Raw genomic sequence first — 24,819 nt, 5'->3', positions numbered from 1 at the left:
GTGACTGCTTTCAGTCCCCAGTGTCCTGGAGCAGCTAGAAGGAAAAATGTGAAATCGTGGAGCTGTAACCCACACCAAACTCTGACATCTGTTCTGTATCTACCCATTACAATGTACCGTGAAGTTTTTTGCTTTTTTGTATATTTCACAATTTAAAAAAAACACCCTATATATTAGCCAAATGGTGAAACGTGTGTTCAAGATGGCAATGCTTGAGGAGGTTGTTAAAGTGCTAAACTGCATCTTACTGTCCCTTTAATAGAAATATCTATGAAAATCTGCAGTGTACAAATACTCTAAGCAAGAATGATAGTTTGTGAATAAGTGAAATAAAGTTGTATTTTATCAAAAAAAAGAGAGATTGGAAAAAAAGTTAATATATAAATACAACCATGAAAGTATAGGAAGAAAATATAGATGATTCTTTGACAAGTTGGAAGTGAGGAAAGCTTTTTGAACTATGATTCAAAATTCAGCAACCGTAAAAGATGGATAAACTACATAAAATAAAAGAAAAAAACTTCTTCAGGGCAAAAACCAGTCAAAAGATCAACTAGGAAGCAATATTTGCAACTCAGATCATTGTCAAAGGGTAGAACTCCTTAATATGTAAAGCGTTCTTAGAAACTAATAAGAAAAAGACCAACAATTTGATAGGAAAAAATTATGATGCCCATGAGCAGACAGGGAAATACCAACAGTCCCCAGAATATGCAAAGATACCCAACCACGCATTATAATTAAAGAAATGCATCCTGCAGTGATTGCAGAAAAGCAAACTCGACAGCACCTGTTTCCGATGAAACCATATGAACATAGGAGCCACCCGATCAGAAGGCAATTTGGCAATGGCTGTCAAAATTGCAAGGGCATCTAACCTTTGGCCTGGCAATATCACTTCTGAAAATTTATCCTTTAGGTAAACCTATATATGTAAGTGCAAAAGATTAGAAACCTAAGTGAAGCTACAAAGGAACTGTTATTTTAAACGCACATGGCTCAGCCAAGCTGGAGCGATCTGTAAACACCTGGTACCTTCCATTTGCCCATCTGGATTCACTGTCCCCCCTTATGCACCCTGGGGCCCCTGGACACTGACCTGTGTGGCCCATGACAAAGGTGCCCTTGCCTTTTGAGTTTGGGTGAGGTCAGCCTGTGGGAGCACTGGCAGGAGATGGGAGGGCAGGAGGAGAGGCAGGGTGAGCCCCCGCGGGCCCGCTCACCTCCGGCCAGATGCCACAAGGCTGCCAGCTCCTGACTTCGCAACTCGCCCACTCCCCTCTCCCCACTGTGACACCTCTACGTCCTCAAGCCCTGTGCACACCTCTGCAAAGAGTCCTTTGAGTAAATGCTCCTCAAACGGCCCCATTTGAGTGTGCCATCTGTTTTCTGCCAGGCGCCCGATGGATGCAAAAAAAAGGACAAGGATGCACTCCAGGTACAAGTCTGGAAAGAGTGCCAGGATATAGGATTAAGTCATAGCCTGTGGCAGTTATGCTTTACGTAAGGAAGGAAGCTCTGCGTGCGCCTTTTCAGAAAGAAACACCCCCAGCAGGGACCTGGAGAGGAGCTGATGCAGGTGGTGAGCAAGCGGCAAAGGGCAGGTGGCCTGGGAGCACCCACAAGGCTCCTCTCTGCGCCTTTTGGCCCTCCGGACTCACTGTGGCCCCTCACCCTTGCCTGGGGCAGCCAGCCTTGCCGGCGGGGGGCAGGGGGCAGGAGACCCAGAGCACTCACCCCCCCAAGTTCCCAAACAGGGGCAAGGCAGGGAACCGTCACTCCGCCTGTATTCCATTCCCAGAGGCTTAAATCCTTCCATCAGCTCTAATTCACTGACCCTTCTCATTGCAAGGAAGAAAAGAAATTCCTTCCAGCCTCTGGGACTCCCTGGGGGTGCCCCGCTGTGGCTGCCCCCTTCCAGGGCCTCTGGGCTGCTCGGGCAGGCTCCGGCCCTCCAGGCTCCGTCTCACAACCACCTCCGCCTCCAGGAAGGCTGCGCGGGAACCGCTCCCTCGTCTGGGCCGGCAGCCACCTTCCTGAACGCCCATCGCGGCTCCACGGTCTCCAGGCCTGGGTGAGGGGCTCAGCCGCAAAACTGCTGGAGGGCGGGGCCGAGAGGGTGCACGGCAGGCACCCTGCCCAGACCCGCACGGTGGGCGGCCCTTACCAGGGGACCAGAGGCGGGGGTAAGAGTTGGCTTGCCCTCTCACCGCCCTCCCACTGGGACCGGACTCCAGGGGTGCAAACCTCCCTGGCAATGTGGGACAGAAAACCTGGGATGAGCCAGGACCCGGCATCATGGGACTGAGAAAGCCTCTTAGCCAAAAGGGGGAAGAGAGAAGTGAGGCAAAATAAAGTGTCGGTGGCTGAGAGATTTCAAACAGAGTGGAGAGGTTATCCTGGAGGTTATTCCTACGCATTATATAGAAATCCCTTTTTAGTTTATGGTGTCTTGGAGAGGCTGGAGGGAAGTATCTGAAACTGGTGAGATGTGTTCCAGTAGCCATGAGTCTCGAAGATGATTGTGTAACTATAGAGCCTTTTCAGTGTGACTGTGTGATTGTGGGAACCCTATGGCTGGCACTCCCTTTGTCCAGGGTATGGACAGATGAGTAAAAACATAAGGACAGGGCAGGCAACGGTGGCTCAGTGGCAGAGTTCTCACCTGCCATGCTGGAGACCCGGGTTCAGTTCCCGGTGCCTGCCCATGCCAAAAAAAAAAGGACAAAAATATAAATAATAGGGGTGACAAGGTATAAAAAATTGGTCAGATTGAAATGGGAGGAAGGGGTAAGAGGTGTGGGATGTATGGGTGTTTTCTCCTTCCTTTTTAGTTCTCTTTCTGGAGTGATGCAAGTTTTCCAAAAATGATCATGGTGATGAACACGCAGCTACGGGATGACAGTGTGAGCCGCTGACTGCCCACTGTGGATGGACTGCGTGTGTGTGAAGTTAGCCCGATAATAATATATTAAAAAAAAAAAAAAAAGGCGAAGGGTGCGTAATTCCATCGACCACAGCATCTAACTCTTTTTCCCTCAGAAGAGGTCAGGCCAGTCTGCCCTGGCTGCACCCAGCCCTGCTGGCCCCTTCCCACTGGGCTCCCAGCTTCTGCCCCGTGCCTCCCACACTCTCTCCCCCAGCCTCAGCTGGGCCCAGCAGCGTCTCTGCAGTTCCATCACCTGCGGGACCAATCCCCTGCACTCAATTCCTTCTCTATTAAACACTCTTTTCTTAATTGCGCCCTGACAGATGCAAATAGACAACAGATCTTAGCCTGAATCTTTAAAAAGAAAAGAGAAAATGCTTCTCCTGCTATTTGGAAATGCCACGTCTGGTTTGCACTGTGCATCTGGCCTCTCTTCCCGCCGAGAGTTCTCTTCTGTCAGCACCACAGTCTCAGAAGCCCTAGAGACTCCAGAGCTCCAGAGATACCTGCAAGATGCCCATCGCCACTCGTTTTCAAGACTATTTCCTCTCCTCTCCCACCCTGCCTTCTGTACGAGTTCTGGAGTCCGTTTGACAAGTTTCCTGGGAATTTTTGCTTCCTGGGATTTTGATTATATTTCATTGAATTTGTATTAATTTAGGAAGAGTGCATCCTTCACCTGACTGAACATCTCCACCCGTAGATGCGATATATCTCACCATTTATTCAGACTTTAATGTTTTCCAGTAACATTTGATGACTTTTCAGCATCTGCTCCTTCTTGCTTGTTAGACTCATTCCCAAGCACGTCCTAAATTGTGCGGCTGTGTGAATAGTATCTTGTTTCTATCGTGTTTTTAATTCTTAATGCCATTGCTAAGGGTGTTATCGGTTTTTTTATGTCGACCTTATATTTTAGCCATTTTGCCAAACTCTATAATTAACTCTAGCAGTTTGACAAGCGATAGCATCTCTGGAGTTTTCTAGGTAGAGAATTCTTCTATCAGCAATGACGGTTTTCTTCCTCTTCCTCTCCAAGTACAGCTTTTCTGTTGAAAAATTCCAGTTTTCAGCTAGAAGCAGTGACACAGAGTTTGAACTTATCTTGTCCCTGACTTTTAAGAGGAATGAATCTAATATCTTACCATCAAATATGATATTTACTTTAGATTGCTGGCAGACACCTTTCTCAATAAGGAAATTTTTTTTATTGCTAAGAGTCTAGAATTTTTCCCCCCTTCAATCAGGAAAAAAGAAGGTTCTGCTTCCAATAAAGGTAGGTATGGAATTTGTACCGAACTCCCAGTGAGGAACAGCAGAGAAACTGGGCCCACAATTTGCAGGTCTCTTGGCATGCATCAGAAAGCTGGCATAGTGGAGCATCATCAGATCAGTTTCTGAGAACAACGGATACAGTGTCCAGGACTATGGGGTATGGGCAGAACTCTAAAACGGTTCCAACATCCTCTTACCCTGCTTTACACAGCTTACTCCATCAAACATGAATCCAGGTGCTTCCACGAAAGGATTCTGCAAATGCAGTTAAAGCCACAAATCATTTGACCTTGAGGTAGAGAGATCGTCCTTGGTGGGCCTGGCTTAATCAGGCGAGCATAACAAAGGGGACAGTGTTGCTTCCTGGAAAAAAGGGTCAAAGCCAGAGAAAGATTCATGGCCAGAAAGATCTCTATGTTTCTTGTTTTGAAGGTGGAGGGGCCGTGGAGCTCTGCCTGCAGAGAGCAGCCCCCACCAGACAGCCAGCAAGCAGCAGGGGCCTCAGTCCATAACTGCAAGGAGCTACCCTCTGCCCACCACCCCGCTGAGCTTTATTTAACACTTTTTATTGTGAAATATAACATATATACAGAAAAGCAATGCGTTTCAAAGTGCATTTTGACAGCTGTAAAAAAATCTCAGAGTTTGGTGTGGGTAATAGTTCCACAATTTCAGATTTTTCCTTCTAGCTGCCCAAGACACTGGAGACTAAAAGAAATATCAGCATAATGACTCAGCAGTCGTCCTCATTTGTTAAATCCTGTCTTCTCTGTATAACTCCTCCTTCTCCTCCTCTGATATTTCTCCCACTCATTAGGAGTATTTGGGCTCTGCCCGTTCTAACTTTTTCATGTTGGAAGGGGCTGTTGATAATATGGGGCAGGAAGATGGAACTAGCCGATGTTCTGGAGAGGCTGGGACCTCTGGGTTTCAGGACTTATCTGCCTAGGACCCATGTGGAGGTTGTAGGTTTCTGGAAAGTTCCCCAAGTGCACAGACCCTTTGTGGGATCTCAGATAGAGCCCTGGTGTTCTTTAGGGTTGGCAGGAACGGTGTTGGTTGGGGGTTGGCAAACCATGGTAAATAGCAATATGTAGGTGAACTAGTATAAGAGTAACCTCAAGAGTAGCCTCTTGACTCTTGAACTCTCTCAGCACCTAACTGAGCTTTGAAGCGAACCCGGGCCCCAGATCTTGCCAACATCTTGATTTCAGCCCTTTGAGACTCCTAGCAGAAAATGCAACCACGCAGACTTCTGACCTACAGAGCTGTGGGCTCATGAACGGATGTTGCTTTCAGCCGCTAAAACTGTGGCAATTTATTATGCAGCACAGAAAATGAGCCCAGCTGCTTTTCCTTCGGGATGTTCGCTGCTTCCTGTGGAGGCAGCTGAGCATCTGAGTGGCATGTTGACAGCTTCACTGCGTAGGAGAACATGGAATGGAGACCAGGGCCTACTGTTTGAAAATTCAGAAACACCATTTTGGTTTACTAAAGCCACTGGAAAGCAATATGCCAGAAATGAATTGGTTTTTGTAACGGGGATTTATTAAGTTACAAGTTACAATTCTAAGGCCATGGAAATGTCCAGGTTAAGACACCCACAGAGGACACCTTTGGAGGAAAGGCTGCTGGAAACAGGACTCCTCCGTCAGCTGGGAAGGCACGTGGCGGCGTCTGCGGGTCCTGGTTCCCGGTCCCGTGGCTTCCAGCTTCGGATGCCAGTGGTTCCTTCTCTAAGCGTCTGTGAGCCTCACTCAGCTCCTCCAGGGCAGACCCTGGGTCTCATGTGCTAGTGTCCCTTGGCTGTCTCCAGGTTCTAGCTATTTCTGTGAGTCCTTGCCTAGTACCTGGGGTATGTCTGTCTGCATCTCCAAATGTCTGGGTCAGCTCTGAGCTCTCTGCCTTTCCGTGAGCTCTTTTAAGGACTCCAGCAAAATATTTAAGATTCACCTTGAGTGGGTGGAGCCACGTCTCCATGGAAACAACCTAATCGGAGGTCCCACCTACAACAGTTCTGCATCCAGAAGATTGGATTGGAAGAGTATGGCTTTTCTGAAGCATAGCTGTTTCAAACCACCACACACCCATTTAAATCCTTCATCAATCAAAGAAAACAAATCACAAATCACAACGCAAATTAGAAAAATCTTGAATGTCATGCTAGTGAGAACATCACATATCAAAATCTGTGAGACTGGGGGGCCATCCCTGGACAGGATCCCGGCAGTCCTGGCTGGGGGCTGGGGAGGCGACTCTGGGGTAAGTGACAATTCCCTAGATAAGGGGTTAATAGAGGACGTGACCTCTATTAAAAGCTGTGGAAGCAACTGGCAGGAGGACTGCTTTCCTCATTTTTTTCCAGTTCTGCAGAGGTCAAAGCAAGGCCTGAACAAATCACACAGCACCAAGCTGTGCTCTTACACAGTCTAGGACAAGAGAATTCAGAATTTAGAGAACGTCTTTCCCTGTGAGATATTCATGCTTTGCCCAAGACTGGTTCTGATTATAAGCAAAGAACTTACAACTGGAGGCCCAGAGAGACCCCCACGGGGCATTTCACTTGCTCAGAGGTGGCCCCTCTCTCTCTCTAAGCCCAACTCTGCAAGTGAAGTCATCACTCACCCACCCCCCCCACGTGGGACACGACATCCAGGGGCGAAGGTCTCCCTGGCGACATGGGAGAGGACTCCCAGGGATGAGCCTGGCCCTGGCACTGTGGGCTCGACAACGTCTTCTTGATCAAAAGGGGGAAAAGAAATGTAACAAATAAGGTATCAGTGGCTGAGTGACTTCACATTTCTGGAGACTACTCTTACACAAGCATCAGCTAGATATTGCTAATTGCTAAATCCCAACCAACACCCTCCCTGCCAACTAAAGAACACCCAGGGCTCTGTCTGAGAGTCTACAAAGGTTCCATGCACTCGGGTTACTTTCCCAAAATTGCAACCTCCCAATAGCTCCTAGGCCAGGTAAGTCCTGAAACCCAGAGGGCCCAGCCTCTCCAAGCATTGGCCAGTTCCATCTTCTTACCCCGTATTACTGACAGCCCCTTCCAACCTGAAAAAGTTAGAGTGGGCAGAGCCCAAATACCCCTAAAGTTTGGGAGAAGGATCAAAGGAGGAGGAGAAGTTATAACAGAGAAGACGGGATTTAACAAATGAGTATGAGTGCTGAGTCACTATACTGATATTTCTTTTAGTCTCCAGTGTCTTGGATCAGCTGGAAGAAAAAACCTGAAATTGTGGAACTGTGACCCACACCAAACTCTGGGATCTGTTTTATAACTATGTGTTAAAACACACTTTCAAATTTACAGCTTTTGTGTATGTATATTTCACAATAAAATCTTAAAAATGAAATAAATATTTAAAAAGAGCATTCAACAGAAGCTAAACACGGCTGTACCAAGTTGGTATGATAATGCTGATGCTTTGTGAGAAGACCTTAAAATTTAAAAAAATTAGAGACTTAAACTGAAGCAGAAGAGGCAGAAAGAAGAGTTGGAAAGAAAACAGTCACAAGAAAAGGAAACTGAAAGAGGAAAGCAGTTAACTGCCAAACCAGCCAAAAGGACGGAAAGGGTTAACTTTCCTCACCCCGTAGTTTTGGAGTTAAGCTGGCCTGAGTGCAGACTGATAGTGACTTACACCCTTACGTTACATTTGAAATCCATTTCCCAGCACTGCTGGGTCTCTAAGTCTCCATTTCAGCCACTCAACAAGACTTTTCTAAGTGGGAGACATAGTGCTACTTGGTTTTGACATTTACATATATATTTTCCCAACTTTTGTTTTACTCAATTTTAAATTTCATTACTTTGGCCTTGAATCATTTATTAACAGGAAAATAGTTCGATTGCTGCAATAGTCTATACACAGGTAAAGCTTAACATAAATTTTAACTTCTTAATAGGCATAGTTTTAAAAGTTCCAATTTCTCACTTTAGGAGCCCACTTGCCTTCCTGGAAGTAACACTGGCTTTCCAGCCCTGCCTTCTCATCGCTCAGGTAAGGAGAAATGCCACCGTTTAGCCATCGGTGGCACGTCCAGGGGAGGTGTCCGCCTTGGTGAAGGATGTGGAGGAAAAGTGGGGATGCCCAAACAGCAGCCATTAGAGGCAGGAGGAGAGAGCAGAGATGCTGGACAGATTCCACCACCCTGCATTCCGTCTGCTTCCTGGAGTCTGAAACCACACTCACCCTCCTTGCTGTGTAGATCCTACCTGGCTTCTGGGCTCAGAGAAGCTACTTCTCCGGGTGGCCTGGGCTGATGGGGTTATCACATGCTCACCTGTGCTTCAGCATTCACAGACCTCAGCATCAACCGTGACCTGCTGAGATAAAGGGATTGTCTCAGATTGCTGAAGCTGCCGGAATGCACGGGGAATGGGCTGGCTTTTACTATGGGGGGCTAAGTTACAAGTTATAGTGCTAAGGCCCTGAAAATGTCCCACCTGAGGTATCGACAGGATGGTACCTGGGCTCTGGGGGTAGGCTGCGGGCACCCGGGGCTCCTCCCCCACAGGGATGGCACGTGGCCACTGGCAGCTGACCCCCCCCCACCCCTACCCCAGATTTCGTTGCTTTCAGGTTCTGATTCCAGTGGCCTCCCCTGCGGACCCCCTCTTAGCTTTGGCCTCCCCTGGGGACCCCCTCTTAACTTTGGCCTCCTCTGGGGACCTCGTCTTAACTTCCCCAGGGCTTTTCTCTAAGAGCTCTCTTGGTTTCATCTCTCTCTGGGATTTTTCTTTTATTCCCCTCATAAAAGACTTGAGGAAACTTCAAGAACAAGCAAATCAAATGAAAAGCAGATTTGATTTCATAGATTTAGAGTGTTGTCTAGAAGCTAGCCTTTTTCAAAAAAATAAACTTTTTTAAATTATCATATATAACGTATATAAAAAGCAAAGAAAGAAAAAAGCAATAGTTTTCAGAGCACTCTTCAACAAGTAGTTAGAGGACAGCTCCTAGAGTTTGTCATGGGCTACCATACCATCATCTCAGATTTTTCCTTCCAGCTGCTCCAAGACACTGGAGACTAAAAGAAATATCAGTGTAATGACTCAGCAGTCACACTCATTTGTTAAATCCTACCTTCTCAGTTATAACTTCTCCTTCTCCTTTGGTCTTTCTTACTGTCTTTAGAGGTATTGGGCTCTGTCCATTGTAACGTTTTCATGTCAGAAGGGGCTGTCGATAATATAATATGGGGTAAGGGGTGGAAGTAGCTGATGTTCTGGAGAGGCTGGCCCATCTGGGTTTCAGGACTTATCTGACCTGGGAACCCTGTGGGAATTATAGATTCCAGGACAGCAAACCTACGGCAGGAAACCTTCATAGAGTCTCAGTTTGAGCCCTGGGTGTTGTTAAGAGGCAACGGGAGTGCTGTTGGTTGGGGGTTAGCAAACCATGGCAATGAGCACTGTCTACCTGAAGCTTGCATAAGAGCAGCCTCCAGAGTAGCCTCTCGACTCTATCTGATCTCTCTCAGCCACTGATACTTATTCATTACATTTTTTTACCCCTTTTGGTCAGGATGGAATTGTTGATCTCACAGTGCCAGGGTTCGGCTCATCCCTGGGAGTCATGTCAGGGGGAGACTTTCACCCCTGAATGTCATGTCCCTCATAGGGGGAGGGCAATGATTTTCCTTGCAGAGTTGGGCTTAGAAAGAGAAAGTCCACTTCTGAGCCACAAAGTGGCCGCCTAGGAGCAGCCCTTAGGTCTCGTTCTGGGTGGTCTTAGCGTCTCCCCTACAGAAACGTTTCCTAAGGGCAAGCCTCAAAATCAAGGGCTTGGCCTATTTTCTTGGGAGTCCCCAGTGGTTGAGAGGGGACCTGGGTTTTCCCAGAGAGAGAAGTAAAGGAACAAGCCCCACCCTGGATGGGCTGGGTCACATCTCACCTGGAGTAACCTGACCAGAAGCCCCCGCAGGGCAGGACAGGATGAAAAGAAAGGGCTTTTCTGGCACGTCCCAGCTCCAGCCCAGCCCGGCGTCCCGCCCTGCTTCCGTCCAGCCTCTGCTTTGCCCTGGGTCCTTGTGTGTAGGTACTTTTTCTTTCTTTAAAAAAATTCCCAAAGTGGGGTGATCTATACCAACTACCCACTCTATAGATAACGAGCAGGAGTGGTGGAAAATGAGTAAACAGCTTCCTTGCAAAAGAAGGCAGCATGATACTTTCAGTGTTTTCTAGAACCTTCTCCCCCAGGATTACATGTAACCACTGGCTATGTGAGTGAAATGCTATGTTAGTTTATTGTTTAAAATTCAAAGCACATTATTCACTGTTGTAGTATTATTTAATATTCCTCTGGCCTCCAATCTCTACCACATACATACACAGAATTCATAAAGGTGAACTACTCGAGTGTTACACTTTTGGTAAACTGGAGCTGCTTCCTGTATTACAGCAGGCTGATGGCTGAGAAACATTAGTGCACGGCGAGTGCTAAAAATCCTGGCCTCTTCAGAGGTTTGTGGTTTATTTCAAAAGACTTTCCCTTCTTGAATGAATGAAATTTGTCGCACAAGCCGCCGTTCTTTGATGTTATATTTAAGCATATAAATACATTCAGAAGGTAAAGCATTGCCCTCAATCACCCGATAGAACCTTCCGTGGCAGGATCCACACAGGTTTACAGGACGCTGTCACCTGGATGGCTGAACCGTATTTTTTATTTTTTATTTTTTTTCAGATGTATTCACATACTACGTATTTCATCCAAAATAAACGATGCATGCCTCACGGTATCCTGGCTTAATTGTACAATCATCATCACTCCTAATTTTAGACCCTTTTCATCACAGAGAAAAATAAACCCAAACACACAGAAAGAAGACCCCACACACCGCGTGTCCCTCCCCTCCCCTACTGCCGACCTGGGCGTTGGTGGGGTGCGGCTGCTAGTGCTGGAAGAATATTAAGGCATTCCCGGTAACTGTGGTTCACAGCTCGCTTTAGGTACGTTTTCCCGCAGGCCACTGAGTTATTAACTCTTGGCAGTGTCCATGCAAGAACCTGTTCACAACCGCAGTGCCCACTGAGCGCACGCGTTTTAACCCGACGCTCTTTCTCAGCGTGGCGTGTGTCCAGTGGCACTGACGGGTTAAAAGGCTCCGTGTGAGCAGCTCACTGAAGCCTCGGACCAGAAATGGGGTGCTGCAGCCCTGAAAGTTAGCAAAACTAGACACAATAACAGTTAAAGTGACCAGATATGAGACCAGGCCTCAACTAGGGGTACAAACGAAGCCACTCTGGCTGGACTAAGGTAAACCAGAACACAGGATAGGAGATGACAGTGTCCGTGCTCCAGCCCTTCAGCTACTGCACGAGACCAAAGGCAGAGAGGTTTACTGTGTCTTGAACGTAAATTTTCTGTAACACACAATAGAATCAGCCTGTCAGGATAGCTCATTTAAGCAAACTCCTGGAATCCAGAGCTGGAACCAGGCCTTGTGGTTCAGAATAGCTTAATGTAATACCCGGAAGCATTTTGGACTACAGTGAGCTAATGATTGAGAAGTATTGGTAGAGTCCCTCGAGGGTCCGAAGGGAAAGCAAAGCTACTGAATTTCCCATCTGGGAGACCCCTGATACTCTCTCAACCATTGCAAACTCCCAAGAAAATAGGCCAAGCCCTTGCTTTTGAGGCATGCCCTTACAAAACTTATTTCTGTAGAGGAGAAGCTAAACGTACCCATAATGAGACCCAAAAGTTGCTTCTAAGAAGCCAGATGTGGCCTCTCTCTCCCTCTAAGCCCAACTCTGCAAATGAAATCACTGCCCTCCCCCTACCTGAGATATGACCTCCAGGGATGAAAGTCTTCCTGGAAACATGGGAGATGACTCCCCGGGATGAGCCTGGCCCTGGCACTGTGGGATCAACAATGCCATCCTGACCGAAAGGGGTAAAGAAATGTAACAAATAAGGTATCAGTGGCTGAGAGAGTTCAGATAGAGTCGAGAGGCTGCTCTGAGAGGCTGCTCCTATGCAAGCTTCAGGTAGACAGTGCTCATTGTCATGGTTTGCTAAACCCCAACCAGCAGCGCTCCTGTTGACCCTTAACAACACCCAGGGCTCGAACTGAGACTCTAAGACATTTCAGGCATTGTTTGGTTTCCTGGAACCTATAATTTCCAGAGGGTTCCTAGGTCAGAGAAGTCTTGAAACCCAGAGGCTCAGCCTCTCCAGAACATCAGCTAGTTCCACCCCCCATCCAGTACTATCATATTATCAACAGCCCCTTTCAACGTGAAAATGCTACAATGGACAGAGCCCAATACCTCTAAAGACAGGAAAAAAGATCAAAGGAGAAGGAGGAGTTATAAGAGAGAAGGTAGGAGTGTGACTGCTGAGTCATTGTATTGGTATTTCTTTTAGTCTCCAGTGTCTTGGAGCAGCTGGAAGGAAAAACCTAAAACTGTGGAACTGTAACCCATACCAAACTCTGGGATCTGCTCTGTAACTACTTGCTGAAATGTGCTTTGAAAATTATTACTTTTTTCTTTCTTTACCTTTTATATATGTTATATTTCACAATAAAGAAAAGTTTCCTTTTTTTTTTCAAAAAAAAAGCTAGTTCCTAGACATCTCAATCTATGGAATCAAATCTGTTTTTTATTTGTTCATTGGTTTGTTTTAAAGTTTCTTCAAGTGATTTTTTTTATATTTTTACTGAGACATCTTCATGCACCATCCATCCATCCACAGGACACAATCGGTGGCTCACAACATCGTCACACAGCTGTGTGTTCATCACCATGATCATTTTTACAATATTTGCATCACTCAAGAAAAAGAAATAAAAAGAAAGACGTACCTCCCATGCCCCTTGACCCTCCCTCTCGTTGACCACTAACATCGCACTCTACCATTTAGTTTTACCTCTGACCCCCCCCCCATTATTGTTTATTTCTGTCCTTCCCTTTTTGCTTGTCTGCCCATCTCCTGGGTAAAGGGAGCACCCGCCACCTTCTCACCCTCACAGGGAGCTGAAGTCCCTGCTCTCGGCAGAGACCTGCTCACTGCCACCCCCTGGGGAACTTCTTTAAAAACTCAGCTTCTCTGAGGCAATCTGAGGCAGTAGTAGTTTATATTTTTTTAAAGCGCTTCCCAAGGTAATTCTCACGCAAGGAGACTGTGGTCTAAATAATCTAGTGATTTTTATTTATAAGCAATGAAATAACTTTAAAACTTCCTAGTAACTCATAAGATTAATCTTATGAAAAAAATTGTAAAATACTTCTTTTGACATTAAGTCAGATATGAACTGGACCCTAGCCAGCAAAAAATAGATGCGGAATTCTGGTTCAATAAATAAGCTTGTGTCCCCTACATTAAAATATGGGTTTACTGAATGAATGGCAAGGCACACACACTGTCAGAATTACTTTATGTAACTTTTGAAGACTTTTGAAAATGTTTAAACAGATACAGATATGTATGTTATGTATATGTATATATTTAGCATCCACTGTTTAAGGTCGATTATAAATGAGAATACTGTTCTTTTGACTATTGAACTTCAAAGCATCAGCCAAATTTCATCAACATAACCAAATATGAATGGGAACCCTTCTGCATTTTTGCACTAAAGAGTGAATTGGTGCTTGGGAGATTTTTGGTTTGGGTTGAAAAAAATCCCTTTGTTTTGAAACTGGATGATGTATGCACTGAGCTAACATAGTAGGAGTTCATTTTATATTCACTTCATGGCAGTTTTCAGGTAAACATGCAGAATTGTGTAGAATATACGTTGTGTCCGCAGTGTGTTTTTGGGTGGCTACAGTTTACAAATATGCCACTTGTATACCCTCATGTCAGTCTGTTTTGAGCTTGTAAAATGAGGATTACTTTTTACACATTTGATAAAAAACGAGGGCCTCTGAATTATCGGACGTTGTTCATTGAGCGTCTCTCTGTACATATGGCACTGTGTGCTGCCCTCAGTGCGTTATTTCAGGCTGTCTGTGCGCATTCCCCTCTCCTGCCCCCTTTCTCTCCCTGTGTCACAGCATGACAGGTCCACTGTGAAATCCTCTTCAGAAGGACAGAGAGTGTTGTGAGGGGATTCCAGTTGAAACAACCCAACCTCACGAAATTCTTCACTATTCTTTGAGAATAGAAATATTAACTACTAAAAAAAAATGTGAGATTGCAACTAAAGCCATGCTTACTGATAAACGTAGTTTTGATCACATATATTAGAAATGACAGGGCTGAAAATACCAGCAAATTGAGCCAAATAAAGAAGGAAAGAGTTGATAAAAATAAGAACTGAAGTTAATGAAAATTTTTAAAGCTGCCAATAAATAACAACAAAGCCAAAAGTTGACTCAGAAGTAAAATAAAATTGCTGCTGAGCTTGAGCAAGAAAAAATAAAGAAGGCACAAATGAATACTATCAGAAATAGAAAAGAAGAAAGTACAAGGAGATTTTACAGACATTAAAATGATAAGAGGACAAAAATTTAACATGACCCAGCAGTTTCACTTCTGGGTATAGACCTAAATGAATGGGAAAGAGATGCCCACCCGAAAACTTACACATGACATTATTCACAGACAATAATGTTACGTTCATAGTGACAGTATTCTTCATAGACAAAAGGCAGAAGCCGCTCAGTGCCCACTGCATGAGTTAGAGTTCTCTAGAGAAACAGAATCAACAGGGAACAATCGCAAATATAAAATTTATAAAAGTGTCTCACGTGACCACGGGAATGCAGAGTCCAAATTCCGCAGGGCAGGCTGTGAAGTCGATGATTCCGATGGAGGGTCTGGATGAACACCGCAGGAGAGGCTCGCCAGCTGAAGCAGGAATGGGGCCTGTCTCCTCTGAGTCCTCCTTAAAAGGCTTCCCGTGATTAGATTAGGCATCACTAATTGTAGAAGACACTCCCCTTTGGCTGATTACAAACGGAATCAGCTGTGGATGCAGCTGACGTGATCATGATTCAATTCTATGAAATGTCCTCATTGCAACAGACAGGCCAGCACTTGCCCAACCAGACAAACAGGTACCAACCACCACCTGGCCAAGCTGACACATGAACCTGACCATGACACCCACCAACCCAAGAATGGATAATCACAATGTGGCACAGTCATAAAATGAGCGTTATTCAGCTATATAAAAGAATGAATGGAAGAATGGCATTTTAGGGAGGGGCCAAGATGGCGGCTTAGCAATGTGCACATTTTAGTTCATCCTCCAAAACAACTACTAAATAACCAGAAAAAGTACAGAACAGCTCCCGGAGCCACGATAGTGACCGGACACACAGTGTACCCCAGTCTGGACCAGCTGGACCAGCTGCGAGTCTCTGGAAACGTGAGTTCCACAAGCCGCGGCAGCCAGTGCCTGGCGCCCCTGCCCCACAGGCGGCTTCCTGGAGGGAAAGGAAAGAGACTCTAACAGTAGCAGGGACTGAGTCCAACCAAACACCAATTGTGGCATTAATAAACAAATTCTGACTACTAAAAATAGGCCCCCAGCTCAGGCAAAACTGGTCAAGGCGGAGGTCGCTTATTGGGCTAACTGAAAAAGAAGAAAGGGGACAAAACAGGTTTTTGTGACTGTTTCTACGGAGGCTTGGCTGCCTCTGGATTCAGCGGTGGGACTACTCAGGCTGAAACTGCCCCAGGAATAGGCAGAAACAGACTGCCTTCAGGGCTATCTCCCACCTGTGCCTTCCCCAGGGGAGGGGTGAAGCCCAACTCAGGTGGAATCCCTCCCTCAAGGAATTCAGACCTCAGGGCTTGGCAATGTGAAGCCATTAAAACCAGCCTACAGCCTCTCCTCTGTCTCCACCATGCCCCAGCAAGGAGAGTCTGCCAAAGTTAAAGGAGCCACAACATCTTTTGCTGGTGGGACCTGCAGTCAGACAAGCGCCACATACTGGGCAGGATAAGAAAAACCGAGTCCAGAGACTTCACAGGAAAGTCTTTCAACCTGCTGGGTCTCACCCTCAGGGAAAACTGACGCAGGTGACTCCTTCCCCCCGAAAGGAGGCCAGTTTGGTCCAGGAAAACCCGGCTGGAGTCTGTAATACCTATGTAGACCCTCCTAAGGGTGGGGAGGGAAAAGGCACCTTACAAGCAGGACAAGAAACAAGAAAACAAGAACTGAAAAATTACCCTCTGTTAAACAAAACTTAAGCTAGAGGCCCAGAAAAAGCTGAACTGAAGGTCAAAGAACAGACAGACAACAAACTCATCTAGCAAGAAAACCCTAGGTAAGATAAGTGAAAGCAATCTCCAGAATAAACTAACTAAGGTAATTAAATGACTAGACGCCAGCAAAAAATAACAAATCACACCAGGAAAATTGAAGATATGGCCCAGTCAAAGGAACAAACCAATAGTTCAAATGAGATACAGGAGCTGAAACAACTAATTCAGAATATATGAACAAAAATGGAAAACCTCATCAAAAACCAAATCAATGAATTGAGGAAGGACATGAAGAAGGCAAGGAGTGAACAAAAAGAAGAAATGGAAAGTCCGAAAAAACAAATCACAGAACTTATGGGAATGAAAGATACAGTAGAAGAGATGAAAAAAACAATGGAAACCTACAATGGTAGATTTCAAGAGACAGAGGTTAGGATTAGTGAACAGGAGGATGGAACATCTGAAATCCAAAAAGAAACAGAAACTATAGGGAAAAGAATGGAAAAATATGAGCAGCGACTCAGGGAATTGAATGATAATATGAAGCGCACAAATATACGTGTTGTGGGTATCCCAGAAGGAGAAGAGAAGGGAAAAGGAGGAGAAAAACTAATGGAAGAAATTATCACTGAAAATTTCCCAACTCTTATGAAAGACCTAAAATTACAGATCCAAGAAGTGCAGCACACCCCATAGAGAATAGAACCAAATAGACGTTCTCTAAGACACTTACTAATCAGAATGTCAGAGGTCAAAGAGAAAGAGAGGATCTTGAAAGCAGCAAGAGAAAAGCAATCCATCACATACAAGGGAAACCCAATAAGACTATGTGTAGATTTCTCAGCAGAAACCATAGAGGTGAGAAGACAGTGAGATGATATATTTAAATTACTAAAAGAGAAAAACTGCCAACCAAGAATTCTATATCCAGCAAAATCGTCTTTCAAAAATGAGGGAGAAATTAAAACATTCTCAGACAAAAAGTCACTGAGAGAATTTGTGACCAAGAGACCAGCTCTGCAAGAAATACTAAAGGGAGCACTAGAGTCAGATACGAAAAGACAGAAGAGAGAGGTGTGGAGAAGAGTGTAGAAAGAAGGGAAATTTAGGTATGACATATAAAATACAAAAGGCAAAATGGTAGAGGAAAAGAATGATTGATCAATATGTGCTGCAGCATGGATGAACCTTCAAAACACCGTACTCAGTGAAAGAAACCAGACAAAAAAAGGCCACAGATTATACAACCCCATTTAAACGAAATGTGGATTAGGTGATGGAACCATGGGGCATAAATTTAGGTATTGGGGTGGGGAGCTGTTCCAAGAGAAGGGAGGGGGCAGACAAACACACACACACACCCAAAAGAGGCAATTCCAGTGCAAGTTGTCATGTCTTTCAATGGTATCCAGAAAACTGAAGGTCAAACGTCATCTGTGTATAGAGCACACGAAGCAGAATCATCCCCTCCAACGTTCTGGCTCTCAGCCTCTTATAATATGGCTTCACCCAAGACAGTGGCCACCATATAAGCTTTTGATGTCCACTGTAACACACTGCCGCAAATTCAGTGGCTGTAAACAACACAGATTTATTATCTTACAGTTTTGGAGATCAAAATACAGAAATTGGGTTCACTGAGCTAAAGACCACGATGTTGGCAGGGGTGGCTTGTTCTGGAGGTTTGGAAGGATAGACCCTCGTCCTGGCTTTGTCTTCTCAGCTTCTCATGGCTGCCTGAATTCCTTCGTCTTCAAAGCACATTGCTCCGATCTCTGCTTCCATCGTCATGCCCCCTTTTCTTCTGGGCATCTCCCTCTGTCTCCCTATTTTAAGAGACCAGGGTCACTCCTAGGGCCCAGCAGGGTTAACACGGTGATCTCCCCACTCAAGAGCTTTAATGTCCTCATGCCGGGAAAGTCCCTGTTGCCACATATTCCAGACCACAGGTCTCCCGGGCAGAGCGTGGGCGCCTCCGGTGGGGGGAGGGGGGTCGGGGGGGACCACCATCCCTTCCGCCCCAACCCCACCATGCCAGAATGTCTTCCCCAGTCTCCTGACGGTGCCTACTTTTTTTTAAAGATGTTTCAAAGTAAATAGTGTTTTTTCTTTTTATCATCACAATCAACCTTTTTTTCTTTTATGTAAAAAATAACATATACACAAAAGATCAATAAATTTCAAAGCGCATCACAACAATTAGTTGCAGAACAGATTTCAGAGTTTGACATGGGTTATAATTCCACAATTTTCGTTTTTCATTTCTGGCTTCTCCAAGACACTAGAGACTAAAAGAAACATCAGTATGATTCAGCAGTCATACTCATTTGTTAAACCCTACCTTCTCTGTATAACTCCACCATCACCTTTGATCCTTCTCTTCAGGGGTATTTGGTATATGCCCATTATACTTTTTTCATGTTGGAAAGAGGCTGTTGATAATATGGGGTAGGGGAATGGAACTAGCTGATGTTTGGAGAGGCTGGGCCCTCTGGGTTTCAGGACTTCTCTAGACCAGGGACCCATCAGGAGGTTGTAGGTTTCTGGAAAGTTACCCTAGTGCATGGAACCTTTGTAAAATCTTATATATTGCCCTAAGTGTTCTTTAGGATTTGCAAGAATAGTTTTGGATGGGGTTTGGCAAGTTATGGCAGGTAGCAATGTCTACCTGAAGCTTGCGTAAGAGTGACCTCCAGAGTAGCTTCTCAATGCTATTTGAACTTTCTCAGCCACTGATATCTTATGTATTACATTTTTCTCCCCTTTCGGTCAGGATGGAATTGTTGATCTGATGGCACCAAGTCTGGACTCATCCCTGGGAGTCATCTCCCACACCACCAGGGAGACTTTCACCCCGGGAGGTCATGTCCCATGTAGGGGGGGGACAATGATTTCACTTACAGAGTTGTGCTTAGAGAGAGTGAGGACACATCTGAGCAACAGCAGAGGTCCTCCAGAAGTAACTCGTAGGCATGCCCACAGGTAGGCTGAGCTTCTCCGCTACCTACATAAGCTTCAGAAGAACAAGCCTCAAGATCAAGGGCTTGGCCTATTGATTTAGGTGTCCCTAATGTTTGACACAGTATCAGGGGATTTCCCCGTGGTACAATTTAATAGTTCATCATTTTTCTCCCCAGTGCCTACTTTTATACAGCCTGGACCTAGGTTCCTGGTCCTATAAGAACTGAAGGTCCCCTCCCCACATCAGCTGTGCCATGGCCCTGCAGCCTGACGTGACCCCCTTCCCCTCTGCTGACCCCCCACTAGCCTGGGTTCCCGACGGCCAGACCCTCCAGCCAAGTAGCTCTGTGCCCACCCCCCATCCCCACTGATCTCTCTCCATCTACCAGTTCAGTTTCCAGATTTCTTCCAAGTCAACCTCCAGAAGCTGCTGAGTGCCTTCATCAGCCCCCGAGGCTAGGCCTGGTTTGGGCACACTTGGAGCCACCCTGGTTGGGGGGTGAGGTGAGACAGGCTGGCCCATTAGCCATCCCCATAGGAAGGGGCTCCCACGCTCCCTAGATCCATTCCCTAGAATTGCAGAAAACCTGACCACCACCACCCCCTATGTCAGCTCCACACAGCCCACTTCTCTTAGACCTCCAGGCTCCAGCAGGCCCCCAGGCCCTGCAGACCCTTCCCCAGCCCCCAGGCCCCACCACCCAGTCCCATACCCAAATGGGCAGCCAGACCACCTGAGGAGCTCATACGGACCTGGAGAAGACTGGTGAGGCTGTGGATCCGAAACAGAAAGAAGCAAATGGCTTGCTTGTTTCAAGCCCAGCATGCCCCATCTCTAAATGCCTCTGTCACAGCAGGTGGCCTCAGGGCAGCTGCTCCCATGGGAAAGGCTGCCAGAGAGGTCGTGTTGGAGAACCTCTGTGTGGCCATGGAAAGCAGAGAGACAGCTGTTCCAGTGTGGTCCTCATCTTGTCACAAGGACGTAAGCATATGTAGGGCAGTGGGGAGGACGAGCTGCCAGTCCCTGCCTGACCAGCTAACTGCCAGGGCGTCTCCCAGCAATGGACTGTTGGAGCCAGCCCTGCCACTCCACTGCCTGTGCGGACCAGCCACCTTCAGGCCTCCCCAGCTCCGCTCTGTCTCCTTGCTCATCCTCATAGTCCCATGAGCAGACACTGGATCCAGTGTGGGACCTAGCACACCCGGTAATCCTAGGGTGGGTGGGCAGGTGGATCAACAGATCAATGGATGGATGGGTGGGTGGGTGGAAGGATCAATTGATAGATGGATCAATGGATTGATGGATCAGTAGATCCGTCAATCAGTGGATAGTTGGATGGGTGGATGGATGACTGGATGGATGGTTGGATCAATAGATCAATGGCTCGATGGACAAATGGGTGGGTGAGTGGATGGATGGACAGATGGATGGACGGGTGGGTGGATGGATGGGCAGATGGATGGATGGGTGGGTGGGTGGATGGGTGGATGGGTAGATGGGTGAATGGATGGATGGGTGGACGGGTGAATGGATGGATGGACGGGTGAATGGATGGATGGGTGGACGGGTGAATGGATGGATGGACGGGTGAATAGATGGATGGGTGGGTGAATGGATGGATGGGTGGATGGGTGAATGGATGGATGGGTGGATGGGTGGGTGGGTGGGTGGATGGGTGGATGGATGGACGGGTGAATGGATGGATGGGTGGACGGGTGAATGGAAGGATGGACAGGTGAATGGATGGATGGGTGGATGGGTGAATGGATGGATGGACGGGTGAATGGATGGATGGGTGGATGGGTGAATGGATGGATGGGTGGATGGGTGGGTGGGTGGGTGGGTGGATGGGTGGATGGATGGATGGATGGGTGGGTGGATGGGTGGATGGGTGGATGGATGGGTGGATGGGTGAATGGATGGATGAACGGGTGAATGGATGGATGGGTGGATGGGTGAATGGATGGATGGACGGGTGAATGGATGGATGGGTGGATGGGTGGATGGATGGACGGGTGAATGGATGGATGGGTGGACGGGTGAATGGATGGATGGGTGGATGGGTGAATGGATGGATGGGTGGATGGGTGGGTGGGTGGGTGGGTGGATGGGTGGATGGATGGATGGATGGGTGGGTGGATGGGTGGATGGGTGGATGGATGGGTGGATGGGTGAATGGATGGATGGACAGGTGAATGGATGGATGGGTGGATGGGTGAATGGATGGATGGACAGGTGAATGGATGGATGGGTGGATGGGTGGGTGGGTGGGTGGGTGGATGGGTGGATGGACATGTGGGTGAATGGATGGATGGATGGGTGGATGGGTGGGTGGATGAGTGGGTGGATGGGTGGATGAGTGGAAGGTGAGAGAGGGAGGGAAGGAAGGAAGGAAGTCTGGATGAAGGGATGGAAGTGAATGGAATCAAGTAGCCCAGTTCCCTCCAACTCCATGTACAGACACTGAGGTAGAGCCAAGAGAGTGGGTTGTGAAATCAGACATACTAGGGTTCTGGCTTTACTGCTGTGCCATTCTGGGAAAGTCACTTAGCCTCTCTGTGCTTCAGTTTTCTTCTTGGTAAATTGGGGATGGTAACAGTACCCACTTCACACAATGTCAAGTCAATGAGATGATCCCAATGGAGCTTTCAGCACAGTTCCAGCAGGCAGCAAGCGCTCAAATGATGCTTGCTTCGCTCCAGTTGCTGTGCCCTGCACCCTTGGCCCTCCGTCTGCTCCCAGGCTGGGGAGAAGGGCAGCCCACCAGGGTGAGAAACTTAGCACATTGTCCTGAGAGCATCCCTGGACCAACCCACCTACCCTTCTGCAACCTGGGGTTGAGCAGCGTAGAGTTCAGACCAGCGGCCCTCAGGCAGGCCCGTGCTCCCTGAGGAAGGAGCTGCTCTGGAGCAGGGGCCTGGGCCTGATGCCCCAAAGCATGATGCAGACGAGGGTTTTCGTGGGGTGGGGTCCCTGGGATGTGGCTTCCAGACAGTTCTGTCTGTGGGAAGGTGATGAGGGAGGCACCAGTCCCGCTGGTGAGCAGGCCGGTCCGGGCCTGCAGGTTGGCTCCTTGCCTGGGGTGCAGCAGCCCGTGTGGAGCTGGGCGTGCAGGGAGGCAGCATGGATGCAGTACACTGCAGAGGGGACACGCAGGACAGCGACGTGGCCGACCCACAGGGGGCACGGCTTCCAAGACCACTCTGACCTGCCTGGACCTTTCCCCAACAGGAGTAGACAAACAGCTCCAGAAGGAGCTGAGACGTGAGACGACTGTGGCAGGAGGGGTACTTTTCCCTGTCCTCGATCTTTCGGGCGCGATCACAGAGGACCACGAGCCTGTGGCTGGTGCGGGCGGCGTGTCCCTGCGTGGGCGTGGTCCTGGGCGCGGCCGCATTCGGTGCACGTGGCCCGGTCGGAAGCCGCATCTCTCCCCGACCTGCGGTCACCGCAGCCTGGCTGAGTAGAGGGAGAAGCGGAAAGTCAGTGCCCGCGGCGGAGGAGGGGCCACCGCGGGGACAGCCTCCCGCCCCAGCCCGGAGCCCAGGAGCTCCTGCCGCGACGTCCCCCACTGCGCCGCCCTCCCCCCCCCACCCCGCGCTGTTCCGGCTGCCCGGACACAAAAAGCGCTGCTTGAAACCACACGAAGCGTTGCTGCCCGTTGTGAGGCCCGACGGGCACTCTCGGCCGGGCGCTGCCCTACCCTGCCCATGTGGTCCTGGCGTTGGCCGCCACCTTGGTTCCAAGTTTGGCGACAAGTCACAGGTCCCCAGGCGCCTTCTACACGTTCTGCTTTTCTTCTCCCCTTCGCGGCGGCAGGGGCGCGCGGGATTACTAATCACATCTCCAAGACCCCATTTCCAAGTAAGTTCAGATTCGGGGCACGGATGGCAGGCGTTAGGACTTGGACAGCTCTTTTGGGGGAGATGCAGTTCAATGCCCCACCACCGCCTGCACTCTGGGGCAGCGGGGAGGGGGGTGGCCAGTCCGGTAGGGGAGAAGCAGAGCCCAGTATTCAGGAGATGTCAGTGGGTGGGAGCTGCGCTGGGAGGCCCCAGAAGAGGGTCCTGGAGGTGACCCGCTACTGCTGGGGGCACCCCAAGGCTGGGCTTGGAAAGCTGGGTTTTAAAGAAAACACGGTTGGGACCGTCTGTGCCCGGTGCTGTCAGGCAATCATGCCACCAGGGCCACCCGTCCAGGAGCCCCGCGCAGGGAGCAGCTCCCACAGCTGTGCGTTATTAAATTATTCCTGGGGAAATTAGAGGAGAGCCATGAATAATTCAAAGCAAGGAATAGAGCCGGATCTAATAAACCCCGTCTGCCTGCTTGAACTCTGACAGGACTGCCAGAGCCTGCGAACAAAACCTGCCGGGGACTGTGAAATTAGACCTGCAGGCGGCGGGAGCGGCGCTCCTAGACCCGGCTCGGGAAGCTCCTTTGCAGAGACTCGCAGAGGCGCGTGCTGCTCCCTTCCCAGGTGCTGGCGGCGGAGAGAGGCGCAATGACTGAGTCCCACATCCTGCCACAGCACGCACGGAGGGGCCAGCCCAGGCCCTGGGCTCTGGGGGTCTGCGCCAAGGTTAGGAGAGCTTGGCGACATCTAACCGTGTGACCTTGGGACATTCCGGGCCGCAGTCTCCCCATCTGTAAAACGGAAATAAAAATTCAGTCTGTCTTGGGAAGCTGCTCTGAGCATTCTGTGAGACTAAAGAGAGTGATAAATGGGGGGCCCCAGCAGGCACCCCTTAGAGACTGGGCACTGTCTTTATCACATTCTTCTTAAAAAGACTTGGGAAGGGTGAAGACCTGGCAGCAAAATGTTCCCCGTTGTATCCAGTGAAATGAGTCTTACTACATAGCGATTTATATGATGGTAGAAATGCATCTGCCTCATGAATGAGCGACACTCTCATTTAAACGTCCAAGAAAACGAGCATCAATATTTTCTCCACAGAAGCCCACACGGTTCCACGACTGTTTAAATAGTAAACAATGGAGAAGGTAGTCATTGCCCAAACCCCAGGACAGCCCACTCACCCCAGGCCATCCTTCCCTGGCCCCTGCTGCTCTTCCACCAGGCTCAGCAGGTTCCTGCTGGGAGAAATGGGAATCCTCTAGGCACAATGGAGCTGCCACTGTGCCGGCAAGCCTCCCAGATCCCACTTCCCATGCCCAAGTGTGGTCCGACCATTGCTGCTTTGAGCTCCCTCTATGGGAGGCATCGCCCAGCGCCTGGCAGTGTGGCCAGAGCTCAGGGACAGCACCCCTGCCTGTAAACCCGGAAACAAGCTGTGTACCTCCGACAAGTCACTCCACCTCTCTCAGCCTCTGTCTCCTCATCCACAAAACGGGGGCAGTGGTACAGCTCAAGCGTTTGTTTTTGTGACTTGCGCTCTCTCTGTAGCAGTTCCCTCCACAAGTATGCACTGGGCTGCCCAAGGCACTCTCTGGGCACAGTGTACAGGGGCAGC

This window comes from Tamandua tetradactyla, chromosome 20 (assembly GCF_023851605.1).
Source record: "Tamandua tetradactyla isolate mTamTet1 chromosome 20, mTamTet1.pri, whole genome shotgun sequence".
NCBI classification, from domain to species: domain Eukaryota; kingdom Metazoa; phylum Chordata; class Mammalia; order Pilosa; family Myrmecophagidae; genus Tamandua; species Tamandua tetradactyla.
Note: the sequence above shows the minus strand (reverse complement) of the source record.